At 44.5% G+C, this 21,315-nt stretch overlaps 3 non-coding genes across 3 annotated transcripts; all 3 read right to left on the minus strand.

Moving 5' to 3' along the window:
• Positions 1-2,755: 2,755 nt before the first annotated feature.
• Positions 2,756-2,827, minus strand: trnad-guc (transfer RNA aspartic acid (anticodon GUC)). Its single transcript has one exon. It is a non-coding gene; the product is annotated as a tRNA-Asp (tRNA).
• A 5,475-nt stretch (positions 2,828-8,302) lies between these two features.
• On the minus strand, positions 8,303-8,374 carry trnad-guc (transfer RNA aspartic acid (anticodon GUC)). Its single transcript has one exon. It is a non-coding gene; the product is annotated as a tRNA-Asp (tRNA).
• Positions 8,375-14,335: 5,961 nt separating this feature from the next.
• Positions 14,336-14,407, minus strand: trnad-guc (transfer RNA aspartic acid (anticodon GUC)). The gene has a single exon. It is a non-coding gene; the product is annotated as a tRNA-Asp (tRNA).
• Between the last annotated feature and the right edge of the window lie 6,908 nt (positions 14,408-21,315).

Raw genomic sequence — 21,315 nt, forward strand, 5'->3', positions numbered from 1 at the left:
TTCTATTGGATAGAGAATGCCGAGAAGGTGAGGAGTTGGCTTGGAAGGGGGAGCCCCAATGGGGTAGAATGGAGAAGGGTCTGTGCAGGGGCTCTGGATTGAGTGCGTTGGCAACAGCGCTGCTCCCGAAGGCCCCGGAGAAATACTCTGGCAGTACTGTGGTGCAGCAACATTGAAGATTTGGAGGCAGTTGAAATAGCACTTTAAACTGGGCGCGAGGTCAGGGAAGATGCAGATTAGGGGAAACTATACGTTTGCGCCAGGGAAGCTGGGCGGGAGCTTTCGGAGATGGCAGGAGAAGGGGGTCAGCGTATTAAAAGACCTGTTCCTGGGGGAATGTTTTACGAGTTTGAAAGAGTTGGGGGACAATATAGACTAGGGCAAGGGGACGGGTTAGGTACCTGCAGCTCCAGGACTTTGCTCGGAAGGAGCTTCAGAGCTTCTTGATAGCACCGGCCACCTCATTGTTGGCAGAGGTATTGACAGCAGGGGGAACGAGGAAGGGGGTGGTGTCAGCCATCTTTGGAAGGATTCTGGGAGAGATGTGGAGTCCACGGAGGTGATCAAAACCAAGTGGGAGGATGAGTTGCGGGAGGTTGTGGAAGATGGTTTGTTGTGTGAGGTGTTCCGGAGGGTGAATGCCTCCACCTCGTGCGCATCGTTGGAGCTGATACAGCTGAAGGTCGTTTATTGGGAGCACCTCACGAGGGTGTGGATGAGCTAACTCTTTAAAGGAGTGAAGGATGTATCTGAGCGATGCGGAAGGAGCCTCACAAATGACCTACATATATTTTGGTCCTATCCGAAGCTGGAGAAGTATTGGAGGGAGGTTTGCATTGTCATCTCAGTGTTAGTGCACAAGGACGTGGAACCAAGGCCCCTCGAAGTCAGCTTCAGTGTGTTGGACCGTCCAGGGATGCAGCTGGGTGCTTGTGAAGATGTTTTAGTCTTCACCTCGTTGATTGCCCGGAGGAGGGTCTTCTTCAGTTGTGGTCAGTGTCTCCGCCTTGTGCCTCGGCTTGGCGGGGGGATCTACTGATATTTATGAGTCTCCAGGAGGTGAAGTTTGAGCTGAAGGGGATGAAGGAAGAGTTCTACAATTCTGCACTGTTGAGAATTGGTTGCATTAAACATTAGGGTGGGGGAGTGTGTTTGGGGTTATTGTTGTTCTTGAGTACACGGTTTACTGCTGAATTATTAATTTTTCTTTGCTTTTTACTTGGATTTTCCGGATGATGTTTTGATCTGTACTCAATAGGATGCTACTTGGGAGATCAAAACATTTGTTTTGTTTGTTTTCTTTTGTTGTTTATTTGATGAACATGTTGAAAATAAGAAGAATTAAAAGATTTTTAAAATATAAAGACAAATGTATGTTCCATACTGCCTGAAGCCAGGAAATTAAAACGTGGCAGAAAGAAGTGATAGAATAATCAAACTCACTTTGGTTCTGCCTTCACAACGGTGTGCACAGATATCCTCTCAGAAATGTGTGGGAACCACGGGTATCGTGAGAGGGTGGAATTCAAGTAAAATAGTTTATGTTTTAAAAAATGGTGTTAGGAAAATTAATGAAGTTAAAGGTTGGCAAATCACCGCGGCCTGATAATCTCCATCCCAGAGTAGTAAAGGAAGTGGCACTGTAACAATCTTCTAAAATTCTATAGAGCAGGTCCTAAAGATTTTAGGGTGGCAAATATAACAGCACCATTTAAAAAGAAGGGGAAGAAAAATAGGAAAATTAACACCAGCCGGATATCAGTAGCTACATCAATTCTTAGAAAACGTCTTTAAATGTCCCTGTCCTGTGCCCTGAAGCTCTCTTTATGACTGAAATATATTCTTTATCAGTGTCACAAGAAGGCTTACATCAACACTGCAATGAAGTTACTGTGAAAGTCTCCTAATCGTCACAAAGGGCCAGCATAAGTCATGTAGGTTTAGCATAGTCTGCTAAATAGCTGACTTAAGTGTAGAACAATGCCAGCAGCGCGGGTACAACTCCCGTACCGGCCTCCCTGAACAGGCGCCAGAATGTGGCGACTAGGGGATTTCGCAGTAACTTCGTTGAAGCCTACTTGTGACGTTGAGTTCTTGTTATTAGTTCCTTCGGTTATTTAAAATTTCCGATAGAAATTTAATGAATACATGCAGCTGAACGATATTTACAAAAGCAACTCATTTGTTGAAAGGTGTGGAATCATTCCTCTCAGATCCGTTCCGAAGGAATTTAATATGTTTAAAACAATTAATTACATAGACATGAGGCACAGGAGCAGAATTCGCATCAGCGCCGTGAATCTCCACCAGAGTGTAATTCGGTCACTACAGGCTGATTGCTCTTTGACATAGTCAACCATGAAAATATTACTGCTGAATGCTAACGTTTTTCAGAAATCAAGCTTGGGGTCACATGGTGGCGCAATGGGTAGCCCTGCTGCCTGACAGCACTAGTGTGCCTCGGTCAATTCCGCCTTCGGGTTATTGTCGCTGTGGAGTTTTGCACATTCTTCCCGTGTCTTCGTGGTTTTCCTCAGGTTGCCTCCCACAGTCCAAAGAAGTGTACGTTCGGTGGACTGGCCATGCCACAATTGCGCCTTAGGCTCCAAAAATATGCAGGTTCGGCGGGGATTAGCCTCGGGCCGAATGACCACCTTTCGCACTGTCGGGATTGATTTGCTACTTTATCAATTTCTTTGCATCTGTTTGAAAATGAATGAGGCGTTGAAAATAATAAATCTCAAAACGAACTAACCTCCCCGTCGGGGAATTGAACCCCGGTCTCCCGCGTGACAGGCGGGGATACTCACCACTATACTAACGAGGAACAGACAAAAGAAAGTGGTGAGTATTTCGTTATGAAAGCGGACGAACAGTAATTCTGTTTGCACTCATCAGAATCAGTCCAGGATGCCGGATGAATGAATATAAAAACAGAGAGAGAGAGACGACTGGAAATTGCAAGGAGCAAATGCATCTCCCAACGCCTTTCCTTTGCTAATTGATTTGTTTATTGTCTACCGAGATACAATATTTATATTCATAGTTCATAGAACTTACAGCGCAGAGGGAGGCCATTCGGCCCATCGAGTCTGCACCGGCCCTTGGAAAGAGCGTCCTATTTAAGGCCACACCTGCTCCCTATCCCCATAACCCCATCTAACATTTTTTGGACACTAAGGGCAATTCAACATGGCCATTCCAACTGCAAATCTTTGGACTGTGGGAGGAAACCAGAGCACGCGGAGGAAACTGGCGCAGGCACGGGAGAACGAGCAGACTCCGCACAGACATTGATTCAAGCATGGAATCAAACCTGGAGCTGTGAAGTAATAGTGCTAACCACTGTGCTACCGTGCCGCCCTGTAAGCAACGTGTCTATAAAGTATTCATTGAAATGGTATGTGCACCTAAGCAAGAAGCTATTTCCCTGGTTTAAACTGTTGCTTCCCGGTTCGCGGTCAGGAGAGGGGAACATGCCATGTTCATTGTCAGACACACCTGCCGATCATGTTTCTCATTTTCATTATTATTAACGAACAACATTTTTTTGCACAATGACGAAATTATTTCCTTGGTGACCAAGTAGCAGTCGCATGTCGTATGAAGCTCAGAACATCCAGAATACAAAGAGAATGTGCTGGAGTAACTCCGCAGATTTGGCAGCATCTGGAGCGAGAGAGACAAGCAAAGATGCATTTCCGAATCCAATATAATATCTTTGAAAAAGATTAAATTTAAGCAAGAACTGATAACTCCTCCAGGGGGTAAACATCTAAACCTTTGGCCTCAGGTTGGAGGAACAGTTGGGAAAGAAGTCGAAGTGTACTAATTCACTTTTACAAACGTTGCACCATTCAGAACCACGCAATTATCAAGGGAAAATACCATTAAAAAATCTTTAAACTCCTGAAGGAGCTTGCGAACTTCCGTCCCTGAATCTACCGAATCAGTTCACTTTTGCTCGGATTGAAATACGTGACTCTGGTGGGTTCTCTTTGAAGATATGCCTTCGAGTTGTCACGGACACTGATTCTCAAATTCGCTCGTTTCCACTGTGTCACGTTCAAGGACACATTCATTATTGTTCATCTCTGACAGCGAATCTGATCAGGGGTACCCAGGAATTTGCATGGTTGGATATTGATGCTAAGGAACAGCACATCTGGACAGCATTGTCCAGGGACTAGTGTAACTGGAGAAAGATATCTGGACATTCTGGCTTCTGAACAGCAAGTAGAACTAATTAGCTGCAGTAAAATATCATTAAAATGCTTCATCCTTTTCATAGTAGTTTCCCTTCACTAATACAACCGTAACCATAGCCACATAAGTAATGTATTCAAATTCATAGATTGGTAAGCAGACAGGGAGTTGGACAGGCGGACAAAAGAGACAGGAAGACAGGGAGACTTACAGATAGCTGGACACAGAGATACTGGTTCAATGAGTCCCTTTGTACCCAAAGCCATTGTATAATTTTAATTGATTGGACATACCATTTGACAGGTATATTGGATGAAAATAATTTAGGTTTGGATGACATGTGGTTCTCGTTAATTTGAAATTAATATTCCAATTGCATGTGACCTTAATAAAGAACACGAGAGCTGAATCTGTTTTGAGATATTTCATGGTCGCCAAAATACACACCATTTCATGCATCTGCTGGTTCCAGACCTATTTACCTGGATCCGTTATTTTATTCGGCTGAATATGATTTCATCCGTAACTTTTTTGTTCTGCCCATTCCTTTCTCCCACGCTTTCCGATAACATCCCAATGCACGAATGCACGATACAGGTACAGACTTCTGCACTAAAAACACAAATACACCCATACAAATATTTATAGTCAGCAAACCCATCCAACCACAATCGATTTGTAAGTATTATCATAACAAAACCACGGAAGTGCGGTCAGAGGGACTGATGTCTTCTGCTGTTAAGTTCCAGGACAAGACAGCATTAATCAATTGTGGCAATAATTTACCCGATCAGACCCGTTCTCCCATTTTTTGCGTTTTCTCAATCATCTTCCCATTTTCATCATGAAATCAGAAGTATTAATATTCGTCCTGATGCATGACTTCCACCCCAGTCGTAACACTGAAGGAGTCAATTTCAGATGCAGTACGGCATGTCTACATTGGGCTGATAAGTTGCAGTAAGCCGTTTATTTCAATCTCGCTCACGCACATTCCGTTTGGAAGTGTCACAATATTATTCATGATGTGGAGATGCCGGCGTTGGACTGGGGTAAACGCAGTAAGAAGTTTTACAACACCACGTTAAAGTCCAACAGGTTTGCTTCGATGTCACTAGCTTTCGGAGCGCAGCTCCTTCCTCAGGTAAAGGAGGAAGGAGCAGCGCTCCGAAAGCTAGTGACATCGAAACAAATCTGTTGGACTTTAACCTGGTGTTGCAAGACTTCCTACTGTTTTCTTGTTTATTTATGGTGAAGGGGTAGGGACGGGGGAACGTTAGCCAGTGTTAGGAAGGTGGTTCTGCAGAGAGGGCGACAAGCAGGGGGGATAAATTTGTTCTGTTTCTATTGGATAGAGAATGCCGAGAAGGTGAGGAGTTGGCTTGGAAGGGGGAGCCCCAATGGGGTAGAATGGAGAAGGGTCTGTGCAGGGGCTCTGGATTGAGTGCGTTGGCAACAGCGCTGCTCCCGAAGGCCCCGGAGAAATACTCTGGCAGTACTGTGGTGCAGCAACATTGAAGATTTGGAGGCAGTTGAAATAGCACTTTAAACTGGGCGCGAGGTCAGGGAAGATGCAGATTAGGGGAAACTATACGTTTGCGCCAGGGAAGCTGGGCGGGAGCTTTCGGAGATGGCAGGAGAAGGGGGTCAGCGTATTAAAAGACCTGTTCCTGGGGAATGTTTTACGAGTTTGAAAGAGTTGGGGGACAATATAGACTAGGGCAAGGGGACGGGTTAGGTACCTGCAGCTCCAGGACTTTGCTCGGAAGGAGCTTCAGAGCTTCTTGATAGCACCGGCCACCTCATTGTTGGCAGAGGTATTGACAGCAGGGGGAACGAGGAAGGGGGTGGTGTCAGCCATCTTTGGAAGGATTCTGGGAGAGATGTGGAGTCCACGGAGGTGATCAAAACCAAGTGGGAGGATGAGTTGCGGGAGGTTGTGGAAGATGGTTTGTTGTGTGAGGTGTTCCGGAGGGTGAATGCCTCCACCTCGTGCGCATCGTTGGAGCTGATACAGCTGAAGGTCGTTTATTGGGAGCACCTCACGAGGGTGTGGATGAGCTAACTCTTTAAAGGAGTGAAGGATGTATCTGAGCGATGCGGAAGGAGCCTCACAAATGACCTACATATATTTTGGTCCTATCCGAAGCTGGAGAAGTATTGGAGGGAGGTTTGCATTGTCATCTCAGTGTTAGTGCACAAGGACGTGGAACCAAGGCCCCTCGAAGTCAGCTTCAGTGTGTTGGACCGTCCAGGGATGCAGCTGGGTGCTTGTGAAGATGTTTTAGTCTTCACCTCGTTGATTGCCCGGAGGAGGGTCTTGTTCAGTTGTGGTCAGTGTCTCCGCCTTGTGCCTCGGCTTGGCGGGGGGATCTACTGATATTTATGAGTCTCCAGGAGGTGAAGTTTGAGCTGAAGGGGATGAAGGAAGAGTTCTACAATTCTGCACTGTTGAGAATTGGTTGCATTGAACATTCGGGTGGGGGAGTTTGTTTGGGGTTATTGTTGTTCTTGAGTACACGGTTTACTGCTGAATTATTAATTTTTCTTTGCTTTTTACTTGGATTTTCCGGATGATGTTTTGATCTGTACTCAATAGGATGCTACTTGGGAGATCAAAACATTTGTTTTGTTTGTTTTCTTTTGTTGTTTATTTGATGAACATGTTGAAAATAAGAAGAATTAAAAGATTTTTAAAATATAAAGACAAATGTATGTTCCATACTGCCTGAAGCCAGGAAATTAAAACGTGGCAGAAAGAAGTGATAGAATAATCAAACTCACTTTGGTTCTGCCTTCACAACGGTGTGCACAGATATCCTCTCAGAAATGTGTGGGAACCACGGGTATCGTGAGAGGGTGGAATTCAAGTAAAATAGTTTATGTTTTAAAAAATGGTGTTAGGAAAATTAATGAAGTTAAAGGTTGGCAAATCACCGCGGCCTGATAATCTCCATCCCAGAGTAGTAAAGGAAGTGGCACTGTAACAATCTTCTAAAATTCTATAGAGCAGGTCCTAAAGATTTTAGGGTGGCAAATATAACAGCACCATTTAAAAAGAAGGGGAAGAAAAATAGGAAAATTAACACCAGCCGGATATCAGTAGCTACATCAATTCTTAGAAAACGTCTTTAAATGTCCCTGTCCTGTGCCCTGAAGCTCTCTTTATGACTGAAATATATTCTTTATCAGTGTCACAAGAAGGCTTACATCAACACTGCAATGAAGTTACTGTGAAAGTCTCCTAATCGTCACAAAGGGCCAGCATAAGTCATGTAGGTTTAGCATAGTCTGCTAAATAGCTGACTTAAGTGTAGAACAATGCCAGCAGCGCGGGTACAACTCCCGTACCGGCCTCCCTGAACAGGCGCCAGAATGTGGCGACTAGGGGATTTCGCAGTAACTTCGTTGAAGCCTACTTGTGACGTTGAGTTCTTGTTATTAGTTCCTTCGGTTATTTAAAATTTCCGATAGAAATTTAATGAATACATGCAGCTGAACGATATTTACAAAAGCAACTCATTTGTTGAAAGGTGTGGAATCATTCCTCTCAGATCCGTTCCGAAGGAATTTAATATGTTTAAAACAATTAATTACATAGACATGAGGCACAGGAGCAGAATTCGCATCAGCGCCGTGAATCTCCACCAGAGTGTAATTCGGTCACTACAGGCTGATTGCTCTTTGACATAGTCAACCATGAAAATATTACTGCTGAATGCTAACGTTTTTCAGAAATCAAGCTTGGGGTCACATGGTGGCGCAATGGGTAGCCCTGCTGCCTGACAGCACTAGTGTGCCTCGGTCAATTCCGCCTTCGGGTTATTGTCGCTGTGGAGTTTTGCACATTCTTCCCGTGTCTTCGTGGTTTTCCTCAGGTTGCCTCCCACAGTCCAAAGAAGTGTACGTTCGGTGGACTGGCCATGCCACAATTGCGCCTTAGGCTCCAAAAATATGCAGGTTCGGCGGGGATTAGCCTCGGGCCGAATGACCACCTTTCGCACTGTCGGGATTGATTTGCTACTTTATCAATTTCTTTGCATCTGTTTGAAAATGAATGAGGCGTTGAAAATAATAAATCTCAAAACGAACTAACCTCCCCGTCGGGGAATTGAACCCCGGTCTCCCGCGTGACAGGCGGGGATACTCACCACTATACTAACGAGGAACAGACAAAAGAAAGTGGTGAGTATTTCGTTATGAAAGCGGACGAACAGTAATTCTGTTTGCACTCATCAGAATCAGTCCAGGATGCCGGATGAATGAATATAAAAACAGAGAGAGAGAGACGACTGGAAATTGCAAGGAGCAAATGCATCTCCCAACGCCTTTCCTTTGCTAATTGATTTGTTTATTGTCTACCGAGATACAATATTTATATTCATAGTTCATAGAACTTACAGCGCAGAGGGAGGCCATTCGGCCCATCGAGCCTGCACCGGCCCTTGGAAAGAGCGTCCTATTTAAGGCCACACCTGCTCCCTATCCCCATAACCCCACCTAACATTTTTTGGACACTAAGGGCAATTCAACATGGCCATTCCAACTGCAAATCTTTGGACTGTGGGAGGAAACCAGAGCACGCGGAGGAAACTGGCGCAGGCACGGGAGAACGAGCAGACTCCGCACAGACATTGATTCAAGCATGGAATCAAACCTGGAGCTGTGAAGTAATAGTGCTAACCACTGTGCTACCGTGCCGCCCTGTAAGCAACGTGTCTAAAAAGTATTCATTGAAATGGTATGTGCACCTAAGCAAGAAGCTATTTCCCTGGTTTAAACTGTTGCTTCCCGGTTCGCGGTCAGGAGAGGGGAACATGCCATGTTCATTGTCAGACACACCTGCCGATCATGTTTCTCATTTTCATTATTATTAACGAACAACATTTTTTTGCACAATGACGAAATTATTTCCTTGGTGACCAAGTAGCAGTCGCATGTCGTATGAAGCTCAGAACATCCAGAATACAAAGAGAATGTGCTGGAGTAACTCCGCAGATTTGGCAGCATCTGGAGCGAGAGAGACAAGCAAAGATGCATTTCCGAATCCAATATAATATCTTTGAAAAAGATTAAATTTAAGCAAGAACTGATAACTCCTCCAGGGGGTAAACATCTAAACCTTTGGCCTCAGGTTGGAGGAACAGTTGGGAAAGAAGTCGAAGTGTACTAATTCACTTTTACAAACGTTGCACCATTCAGAACCACGCAATTATCAAGGGAAAATACCATTAAAAAATCTTTAAACTCCTGAAGGAGCTTGCGAACTTCCGTCCCTGAATCTACCGAATCAGTTCACTTTTGCTCGGATTGAAATACGTGACTCTGGTGGGTTCTCTTTGAAGATATGCCTTCGAGTTGTCACGGACACTGATTCTCAAATTCGCGCGTTTCCACTGTGTCACGTTCAAGGACACATTCATTATTGTTCATCTCTGACAGCGAAGCTGATCAGGGATACCCAGGAATTTCATGGTTGGATATTGATGCTAAGGAACAGCACATCTGGACAGCATTGTCCAGGGACTAGTGTAACTGGAGAAAGATATCTGGACATTCTGGCTTCTGAACAGCAAGTAGAACTAATTAGCTGCAGTAAAATATCATTAAAATGCTTCATCCTTTTCATAGTAGTTTCCCTTCACTAATACAACCGTAACCATAGCCACATAAGTAATGTATTCAAAATCATAGATTGGTAAGCAGACAGAGAGTTGGACAGGCGGACAAAAGAGACAGGAAGACAGGGAGACTTACAGATAGCTGGACACAGAGATACTGGTTCAATGAGTCCCTTTGTACCCAAAGCCATTGTATAATTTTAATTGATTGGACATACAATTTGACACGTATATTGGATAAAAATAATTTAGTTCTGGACGACATGTGGTTCTCGTTAATTTGAAATTAATATTCCAATTGCATGTGACCTTAATAAAGAACACGAGAGCTGAATCTGTTTTGAGATATTTCATGGTCGCCAAAATACACACCATTTCATGCATCTGCTGGTTCCAGACCTATTTACCTGGATCCGTTATTTTATTCGGCTGAATATGATTTCATCCGTAACTTTTTTGTTCTGCCCATTCCTTTCTCCCACGCTTTCCGATAACATCCCAATGCACGAATGCACGATACAGGTACAGGCTTCTGCACTAAAAACACAAATACACCCATACAAATATTTATAGTCAGCAAACCCATCCAACCACAATCGATTTGTACGTATTATCAGAACAAAACCACGGAAGTGCGGTCAGAGGGACTGATGTCTTCTGCTGTTAAGTTCCAGGACAAGACAGCATTAACCAATTGTGGCAATAATTTACCCTATCAGACCCGTTCTCCCATTTTTTGCGTTTTGTCAATTATCTTCCCATTTTCATCATGAAATCAGAAGTATTAATATTCGTCCTGATGCATGACTTCCACACCAGTCGTAACACTGAAGGAGTCAATTTCAGATGCAGTACGGCATGTCTACATTGGGCTGATAAGTTGCAGTAAACCGTTTATTTCAATCTCGCTCACGCACATTCCGTTTGGAAGTGTCACAATATTATTCATGATGTGGAGATGCCGGCGTTGGACTGGGGTGAGCACAGTAAGAAGTTTTACAACACCAGGTTAAAGTCCAACAGGTTTGTTTCGATGTCACTAGCTTTCGGAGCGCTGCTCCTTCCTCAGGTGAATGAAGAGGGATGGCCCGGAAACATATATATAGACAGATTCAAAGATGCCAGACAATGCTTGGAATGCGAGCATTAGCCGGTGATTAAATCTTTACAGATCCAGAGATGGAGTAACCCGAGGTTAAAGAGGTGTGAATTGTGTCAAGCCAGGACAGTTGGTAGGATTTCGCACAGGAATATATTTAGAAACTGTAATCCACTCGCCATATGCCACAAGCGGATTTGGCAAGGTGCCATAACCTTCCTCTGTCACAGGCAAGTCAGGTGCAGGTGATTAAAATGAATATGATGCCGCAATTTTTGTTTTTCCTTCAGCGGCTGCCGGACTCTTTGCCGAAGATTTTTGATCACCTTGTTTATTTATGATGTGGAGATACCGGCGTTGGACTGGGGTGAGCACAGTCAGAAGTCTTGCAACACCAGGTTAAAGTCCGACAGGTTTGTTTCGATGTCACTAGCTTTCAGAGCGCTGCTCCTTCCTCAGGTAAAGGAGGAAGGAGCAGCGCTCCGAAAGCTGGTGACATCGAAACAAACCTGTTGGACTTTAACCTCGTGTTGAAAGACTTCTTACTGTTTTCTTGTTTATTTATGGTGAAGGGGTAGGGGCGGGGGAAAGTTAGCCAGTGTTAGGAAGGTGGTTCTGCAGAGAGGGCGACAAGCAGGGGGGATAAATTTGTTATGTTACTATTGGATAGAGAATGCCGAGAAGGTGAGGAGTTGGCTTGGAAGGGGGAGCCCCAATGGGGTAGAATGGAGAAGGGTCTGTGCAGGAGCTCTGGATTGAGTGCGTTGGAAACAGCGTTGCTCCCGAAGGCCCCGGAGAAATACTCTGGCAGTACTGTGGTGCAGCAACATTGAAGATTTGGAGGCAGTTGAAATAGCACTTTAAACTGGGGGCGGGGTCAGGGAAGATGCAGATTAGGGGAAACTATACATTTGCGCCAGCGAAGCTGGGCGGGAGCTTTCGGAGATGGCAGGAGAAGGGGGTCAGCGTATTAAAAGACCTGTTCCTGGGGGAATGTTTTACGAGTTTGAAAGAGTTGGGGGACAATATAGATGAGGGCAAGGGGACGGGTTAGGTACCTGCAGCTCCAGGACTTGGCTCGGAAGGAGCTTCAGAGCTTCTTGATAGCACCGGCCACCTCATTGTTGGCAGAGGTATTGACAGCAGGGGGAACGAGGAAGGGGGTGGTGTCAGCCATCTTTGGAAGGATTCTGGGAGAGATGTGGAGTCCACGGAGGTGATCAAAACCAAGTGGGAGGATGAGTTGCGGGATGTTGTGGAAGATGGTTTGTTGTGAGAGGTGTTACGGAGGGTGAAAGCCTCCACCTCGTGCGCATCGTTGGAGCTGATACAGCTGAAGGTCGTTTATTGGGAGCAGCTCACGAGGGTGTGGATGAGCTGACTCTTTAAAGGAGTGAAGGATGTATCTGAGCGATGTGGAAGGAGCCTCACAAATGACCTACATATATTTTGGTCCTATCCGAAGCTGGAGAAGTATTGGAGGGAGGTTTGCATTGTCATCTCAGTGTTAGTGCACAAGGACGTGGAACCAAGGCCCCTCGAAGTCAGCTTCAGTGTGTTGGACCGTCCAGGGATGCAGCTGGGTGCTTGTGAAGATGTTTTAGTCTTCACCTCGTTGATTGCCCGGAGGAGGGTCTTGTTCAGTTGTGGTCAGTGTCTCCGCCTTGTGCCTCGGCTTGGCGGGGGATCTACTGATATTTATGAGTCTCCAGGAGGTGAAGTTTGAGCTGAGGGGATGAAGGAAGAGTTCTACAATTCTGCACTGTTGAGAATTGGTTGCATTGAACATTAGCGTGGGGAGGGTGTTTGGGGTTATTGTTGTTCTTGAGTACACGGTTTACTGCTGAATTATTAATTTTTCTTTGCTTTTTACTTGGATTTTCCGGATGATGTTTTGATCTGTACTCAATAGGATGCTATTTGGGAGATCAAAACATTTGTTTTGTTTGTTTTCTTTTGTTGTTTGTTTGATGAACATGTTGAAAATAAGAAGAATTAAAAGATTTTTAAAATATAAAGACAAATGTATGTTCCATACTGTCTGAAGCCAGGAAATTAAAACGTGGCAGAAAGAAGTGATAGAATAATCAAACTCACTTTGGTTCTGCCTTCACAACGGTGTGCACAGATATCCTCTCAGAAATGTGTGGGAACCACGGGTATCGTGAGAGGGTGGAATTCAAGTAAAATAGTTTATGTTTTAAAAAATGGTGTTAGGAAAATTAATGAAGTTAAAGGTTGGCAAATCACCGCGGCCTGATAATCTCCATCCCAGAGTAGTAAAGGAAGTGGCACTGTAACAATCTTCTAAAATTCTATAGAGCAGGTCCTAAAGATTATAGGGTGGCAAATATAACAGCACCATTTAAAAAGAAGGGGAAGAAAAATAGGAAAATTAACACCAGCAGGGTATCAGTAGCTACATCAATTCTTAGAAAACGTCTTTAAATGTCCCTGTCCTGTGCCCTGAAGCTCTCTTTATGACTGAAATATATTCTTTATCAGTGTCACAAGAAAGCGTACATCAACACTGCAATGAAGTTACTGTGAAAGTCTCCTAATCGTCACAAAGGGCCAGCATAAGTCATGTAGGTTTAGCATAGTCTGCTAAATAGCTGACTTAAGTGTAGAACAATGCCAGCAGCGCGGGTACAACTCCCGTACCGGCCTCCCTGAACAGGCGCCAGAATGTGGCGACTAGGGGATTTCGCAGTAACTTCGTTGAAGCCTACTTGTGACGTTGAGTTCTTGTTATTAGTTCCTTCGGTTATTTAAAATTTCCGATAGAAATTTAATGAATACATGCAGCTGAACGATATTTACAAAAGCAACTCATTTGTTGAAAGGTGTGGAATCATTCCTCTCAGATCCGTTCCGAAGGAATTTAATATGTTTAAAACAATTAATTACATAGACATGAGGCACAGGAGCAGAATTCGCATCAGCGCCGTGAATCTCCACCAGAGTGTAATTCGGTCACTACAGGCTGATTGCTCTTTGACATAGTCAACCATGAAAATATTACTGCTGAATGCTAACGTTTTTCAGAAATCAAGCTTGGGGTCACATGGTGGCGCAATGGGTAGCCCTGCTGCCTGACAGCACTAGTGTGCCTCGGTCAATTCCGCCTTCGGGTTATTGTCGCTGTGGAGTTTTGCACATCCTTCCCGTGTCTTCGTGGTTTTCCTCAGGTTGCCTCCCACAGTCCAAAGAAGTGTACGTTCGGTGGACTGGCCATGCCACAATTGCGCCTTAGGCTCCAAAAATATGCAGGTTCGGCGGGGATTAGCCTCGGGCCGAATGACCACCTTTCGCACTGTCGGGATTGATTTGCTACTTTATCAATTTCTTTGCATCTGTTTGAAAATGAATGAGGCGTTGAAAATAATAAATCTCAAAACGAACTAACCTCCCCGTCGGGGAATTGAACCCCGGTCTCCCGCGTGACAGGCGGGGATACTCACCACTATACTAACGAGGAACAGACAAAAGAAAGTGGTGAGTATTTCGTTATGAAAGCGGACGAACAGTAATTCTGTTTGGACTCATCAGAATCAGTCCAGGATGCCGGCTAAATGAATATAAAAACAGAGAGAGAGAGACGACTGGAAATTGCAAGGAGCAAATGCATCTCCCAACGCCTTTCCTTTGCTAATTGATTTGTTTATTGTCTACCGAGATACAATATTTATATTCATAGTTCATAGAACTTACAGCGCAGAGGGAGGCCATTCGGCCCATCGAGTCTGCACCGGCCCTTGGTAAGAGCGTCCTATTTAAGGCCACACCTGCTCCCTATCCCCATAACCCCACCTAACATTTTTTGGACACTAAGGGCAATTCAACATGGCCATTCCAACTGCAAATCTTTGGACTGTGGGAGGAAACCAGAGCACGCGGAGGAAACTGGCGCAGGCACGGGAGAACGAGCAGACTCCGCACAGACATTGATTCAAGCATGGAATCAAACCTGGAGCTGTGAAGTAATAGTGCTAACCACTGTGCTACCGTGCCGCCCTGTAAGCAACGTGTCTAAAAAGTATTCATTGAAATGGTATGTGCACCTAAGCAAGAAGCTATTTCCCTGGTTTAAACTGTTGCTTCCCGGTTCGCGGTCAGGAGAGGGGAACATGCCATGTTCATTGTCAGACACACCTGCCGATCATGTTTCTCATTTTCATTATTATTAACGAACAACATTTTTTTGCACAATGACGAAATTATTTCCTTGGTGACCAAGTAGCAGTCGCATGTCGTATGAAGCTCAGAACATCCAGAATACAAAGAGAATGTGCTGGAGTAACTCCGCAGATTTGGCAGCATCTCGAGCGAGAGAGACAAGCAAAGATGCATTTCCGAATCCAATATAATATCTTTGAAAAAGATTAAATTTAAGCAAGAACTGATAACTCCTCCAGGGGGTAAACATCTAAACCTTTGGCCTCAGGTTGGAGGAACAGTTGGGAAAGAAGTCGAAGTGTACTAATTCACTTTTACAAACGTTGCACCATTCAGAACCACGCAATTATCAAGGGAAAATACCATTAAAAAATCTTTAAACTCCTGAAGGAGCTTGCGAACTTCCGTCCCTGAATCTACCGAATCAGTTCACTTTTGCTCGGATTGAATTACGTGACTCTGGTGGGTTCTCTTTGAAGATATGCCTTCGAGTTGTCACGGACACTGATTCTCAAATTCGCGCGTTTCCACTGTGTCACGTTCAAGGACACATTCATTATTGTTCATCTCTGACAGCGAAGCTGATCAGGGATACCCAGGAATTTGCATGGTTGGATATTGATGCTAAGGAACAGCACATCTGGACAGCATTGTCCAGGGACTAGTGTAACTGGAGAAAGATATCTGGACATTCTGGCTTCTGAACAGCAAGTAGAACTAATTAGCTGCAGTAAAATATCATTAAAATGCTTCATCCTTTTCATAGTAGTTTCCCTTCACTAATACAACCGTAACCATAGCCACATAAGTAATGTATTCAAAATCATAGATTGGTAAGCAGACAGAGAGTTGGACAGGCGGACAAAAGAGACAGGAAGACAGGGAGACTTACAGATAGCTGGACACAGAGATACTGGTTCAATGAGTCCCTTTGTACCCAAAGCCATTGTATAATTTTAATTGATTGGACATACAATTTGACACGTATATTGGATAAAAATAATTTAGTTCTGGACGACATGTGGTTCTCGTTAATTTGAAATTAATATTCCAATTGCATGTGACCTTAATAAAGAACACGAGAGCTGAATCTGTTTTGAGATATTTCATGGTCGCCAAAATACACACCATTTCATGCATCTGCTGGTTCCAGACCTATTTACCTGGATCCGTTATTTTATTCGGCTGAATATGATTTCATCCGTAACTTTTTTGTTCTGCCCATTCCTTTCTCCCACGCTTTCCGATAACATCCCAATGCACGAATGCACGATACAGGTACAGGCTTCTGCACTAAAAACACAAATACACCCATACAAATAATTATAGTCAGCAAACCCATCCAACCACAATCGATTTGTACGTATTATCAGAACAAAACCACGGAAGTGCGGTCAGAGGGACTGATGTCTTCTGCTGTTAAGTTCCAGGACAAGACAGCATTAACCAATTGTGGCAATAATTTACCCTATCAGACCCGTTCTCCCATTTTTTGCGTTTTGTCAATTATCTTCCCATTTTCATCATGAAATCAGAAGTATTAATATTCGTCCTGATGCATGACTTCCACACCAGTCGTAACACTGAAGGAGTCAATTTCAGATGCAGTACGGCATGTCTACATTGGGCTGATAAGTTGCAGTAAACCGTTTATTTCAATCTCGCTCACGCACATTCCGTTTGGAAGTGTCACAATATTATTCATGATGTGGAGATGCCGGCGTTGGACTGGGGTGAGCACAGTAAGAAGTTTTACAACACCAGGTTAAAGTCCAACAGGTTTGTTTCGATGTCACTAGCTTTCGGAGCGCTGCTCCTTCCTCAGGTGAATGAAGAGGGATGGCCCGGAAACATATATGTAGACAGATTCAAAGATGCCAGACAATGCTTGGAATGCGAGCATTAGCCGGTGATTAAATCTTTACAGATCCAGAGATGGAGTAACCCGAGGTTAAAGAGGTGTGAATTGTGTCAAGCCAGGACAGTTGGTAGGATTTCGCACAGGAATATATTTAGAAACTGTAATCCACTCGCCATATGCCACAAGCGGATTTGGCAAGGTGCCATAACCTTCCTCTGTCACAGGCAAGTCAGGTGCAGGTGATTAAAATGAATATGATGCCGCAATTTTTGTTTTTCCTTCAGCGGCTGCCGGACTCTTTGCCGAAGATTTTTGATCACCTTGTTTATTTATGATGTGGAGATACCGGCGTTGGACTGGGGTGAGCACAGTCAGAAGTCTTGCAACACCAGGTTAAAGTCCGACAGGTTTGTTTCGATGTCACTAGCTTTCAGAGCGCTGCTCCTTCCTCAGGTAAAGGAGGAAGGAGCAGCGCTCCGAAAGCTGGTGACATCGAAACAAACCTGTTGGACTTTAACCTCGTGTTGAAAGACTTCTTACTGTTTTCTTGTTTATTTATGGTGAAGGGGTAGGGGCGGGGGAAAGTTAGCCAGTGTTAGGAAGGTGGTTCTGCAGAGAGGGCGACAAGCAGGGGGGATAAATTTGTTATGTTACTATTGGATAGAGAATGCCGAGAAGGTGAGGAGTTGGCTTGGAAGGGGGAGCCCCAATGGGGTAGAATGGAGAAGGGTCTGTGCAGGAGCTCTGGATTGAGTGCGTTGGAAACAGCGTTGCTCCCGAAGGCCCCGGAGAAATACTCTGGCAGTACTGTGGTGCAGCAACATTGAAGATTTGGAGGCAGTTGAAATAGCACTTTAAACTGGGGGCGGGGTCAGGAAAGATGCAGATTAGGGGAAACTATACATTTGCGCCAGGGAAGCTGGGCGGGAGCTTTCGGAGATGGCAGGAGAAGGGGGTCAGCGTATTAAAAGACCTGTTCCTGGGGGAATGTTTTACGAGTTTGAAAGAGTTGGGGGACAATATAGATGAGGGCAAGGGGACGGGTTAGGTACCTGCAGCTCCAGGACTTGGCTCGGAAGGAGCTTCAGAGCTTCTTGATAGCACCGGCCACCTCATTGTTGGCAGAGGTATTGACAGCAGGGGGAACGAGGAAGGGGGTGGTGTCAGCCATCTTTGGAAGGATTCTGGGAGAGATGTGGAGTCCACGGAGGTGATCAAAACCAAGTGGGAGGATGAGTTGCGGGATGTTGTGGAAGATGGTTTGTTGTGAGAGGTGTTACGGAGGGTGAAAGCCTCCACCTCGTGCGCATCGTTGGAGCTGATACAGCTGAAGGTCGTTTATTGGGAGCAGCTCACGGGGGTGTGGATGAGCTGACTCTTTAAAGGAGTGAAGGATGTATCTGAGCGATGCGGAAGGAGCCTCACAAATGACCTACATATATTTTGGTCCTATCCGAAGCTGGAGAAGTATTGGAGGGAGGTTTGCATTGTCATCTCAGTGTTAGTGCACAAGGACGTGGAACCAAGGCCCCTCGAAGTCAGCTTCAGTGTGTTGGACCGTCCAGGGATGCAGCTGGGTGCTTGTGAAGATGTTTTAGTCTTCACCTCGTTGATTGCCCGGAGGAGGGTCTTGTTCAGTTGTGGTCAGTGTCTCCGCCTTGTGTCTCGGCTTGCCGGGGGGATCTACTGATATTTATGAGTCTCCAGGAGGTGAAGTTTGAGCTGAGGGGATGAAGGAAGAGTTCTACAATTCTGCACTGTTGAGAATTGGTTGCATTGAACATTAGCGTGGGGAGGGTGTTTGGGGTTATTGTTGTTCTTGAGTACACGGTTTACTGCTGAATTATTAATTTTTCTTTGCTTTTTACTTGGATTTTCCGGATGATGTTTTGATCTGTACTCAATAGGATGCTATTTGGGAGATCAAAACATTTGTTTTGTTTGTTTTCTTTTGTTGTTTGTTTGATGAACATGTTGAAAATAAGAAGAATTAAAAGATTTTTAAAATATAAAGACAAATGTATGTTCCATACTGTCTGAAGCCAGGAAATTAAAACGTGGCAGAAAGAAGTGATAGAATAATCAAACTCACTTTGGTTCTGCCTTCACAACGGTGTGCACAGATATCCTCTCAGAAATGTGTGGGAACCACGGGTATCGTGAGAGGGTGGAATTCAAGTAAAATAGTTTATGTTTTAAAAAATGGTGTTAGGAAAATTAATGAAGTTAAAGGTTGGCAAATCACTGCGGCCTGATAATCTCCATCCCAGAGTAGTAAAGGAAGTGGCACTGTAACAATCTTCTAAAATTCTATAGAGCAGGTCCTAAAGATTATAGGGTGGCAAATATAACAGCACCATTTAAAAAGAAGGGGAAGAAAAAGAGGAAAATTAACACCAGCAGGGTATCAGTAGCTACATCAATTCTTAGAAAACGTCTTTAAATGTCCCTGTCCTGTGCCCTGAAGCTCTCTTTATGACTGAAATATGTTCTTTATCAGTGTCACAAGAAAGCGTACATCAACACTGCAATGAAGTTATTGTGAAAGTCTCCTAATCGTCACAAAGGGCCAGCATAAATCATGTAGCTTTAGCATAGTGTGCTAAATAGCTGACTTAAGTGTAGAACAATGCCAGCAGCGCAGGTACAACTCCCGTACCGGCCTCCCTGAACAGGCGCCGGAATGTGGCGACTAGGCGATTTCACAGTAACTTCTTGAAGCCTACTTGTGACATTGAGTTCTTGTTATTAGTTCCTTCGGTTATTTAAAATTTCCGATAGAAATTTAATGAATACATGCAGCTGAACGATATTTACAAAAGCAACTCATTTGTTGAAAGGTGTGGAATCATTCCTCTCAGATCCGTTCCGAAGGAATTTAATATGTTTAAAACAATTAATTACATAGACATGAGGCACAGGAGCAGAATTCGCATCAGCGTCGTGAATCTCCACCAGAGTGTAATTCGGTCACTACAGGCTGATTGCTCTTTGACATAGTCAACCATGAAAATATTACTGCTGAATGCTAACGTTTATCAGAAATCAAGCTTGGGGTCACATGGTGGCGCAATGGGTAGCCCTGTTGCCTGACAGCACCAGTGTGCCTCGGTCAATTCCGCCTTCGGGTTATTGTCGCTGTGGAGTTTTGCACATTCTTCCCGTGTCTTCGTGGTTTTCCTCAGGTTGCCTCCCACAGTCCAAAGAAGTGTACGTTCGCTGGACTGGCCATGCCACAATTGCGCCTTCGGGTCCAAAAATATGCAGGTTCGGCGGGGACTAGCCTCGGGCCGAATGACCACCTTTCGCACTGTCGGGATTGATTTGCTACTTTATCAATTTCTTTGCATCTGTTTGAAAATGAATGAGGCGTTGAAAATAATAAATCTCAAAACGAACTAACCTCCCCGTCGGGGAATTGAACCCCGGTGTCCCGCGTGACAGGCGGAGATACTCACCACTATACTAACGACTAACAGACAAAAAAAAAGGGTGAGTATTTCGTTATTAAAGCGGACGAACAGCAATTCTGTTTGGACTCATCAGAATCAGTCCAGGATGCCGGATGAATGAATATAAAAACAGAGAGAGAGAGACGACTGGAAATTGCAAGGAGCAAATGCATCTCCCAACGCCTTTCCTTTGCTAATTAATTTGTTTATTGTCTACCGAGATACAATATTTATATTCATAGTTCATAGAACTTACAGCGCAGAAGGAGGCCATTCGGCCCATCGAGTCTGCACCGGCCCTTGGAAAGAGCGTCCTATTTAAGGCCACACCTGCTCCCTATCCCCATAACCCCACCTAACATTTTTTGGACACTAAGGGCAATTCAACATGGCCATTCCAACTGCAAATCTTTGGACTGTGGGAGGAAACCAGAGCACGCGGAGGAAACTGGCGCAGGCACGGGAGAACGAGCAGACTCCGCACAGACATTGATTCAAGCATGGAATCAAACCTGGAGCTGTGAAGTAATAGTGCTAACCACTGTGCTACCGTGCCGTCCTGTCAGCAACGTGTCTATAAAGTATTCATTGAAATGGTATGTGCACCTAAGCAAGAAGTTATTTCCCTGGTTTAAACTGTTGCTTCCCGGTTCGCGGTCAGGAGAGGGGAACATGCCATGTTCATTGTCAGACACACCTGCCGATCATGTTTCTCATTTTCATTATTATTAACGAACAACATTTTTTTGCACAATGACGAAATTATTTCCTTGGTGACCAAGTAGCATTCGCATGTCGTATGAAGCTCAGAACATCCAGAATACAAAGAGAATGTGCTGGAGTAACTCCGCAGATTTGGCAGCATCTGGAGCGAGAGAGACAAGCAAAGATGCATTT

This window comes from Scyliorhinus torazame, chromosome 14 (genome assembly GCF_047496885.1).
Source record: "Scyliorhinus torazame isolate Kashiwa2021f chromosome 14, sScyTor2.1, whole genome shotgun sequence".
NCBI lineage: Eukaryota > Metazoa > Chordata > Chondrichthyes > Carcharhiniformes > Scyliorhinidae > Scyliorhinus > Scyliorhinus torazame.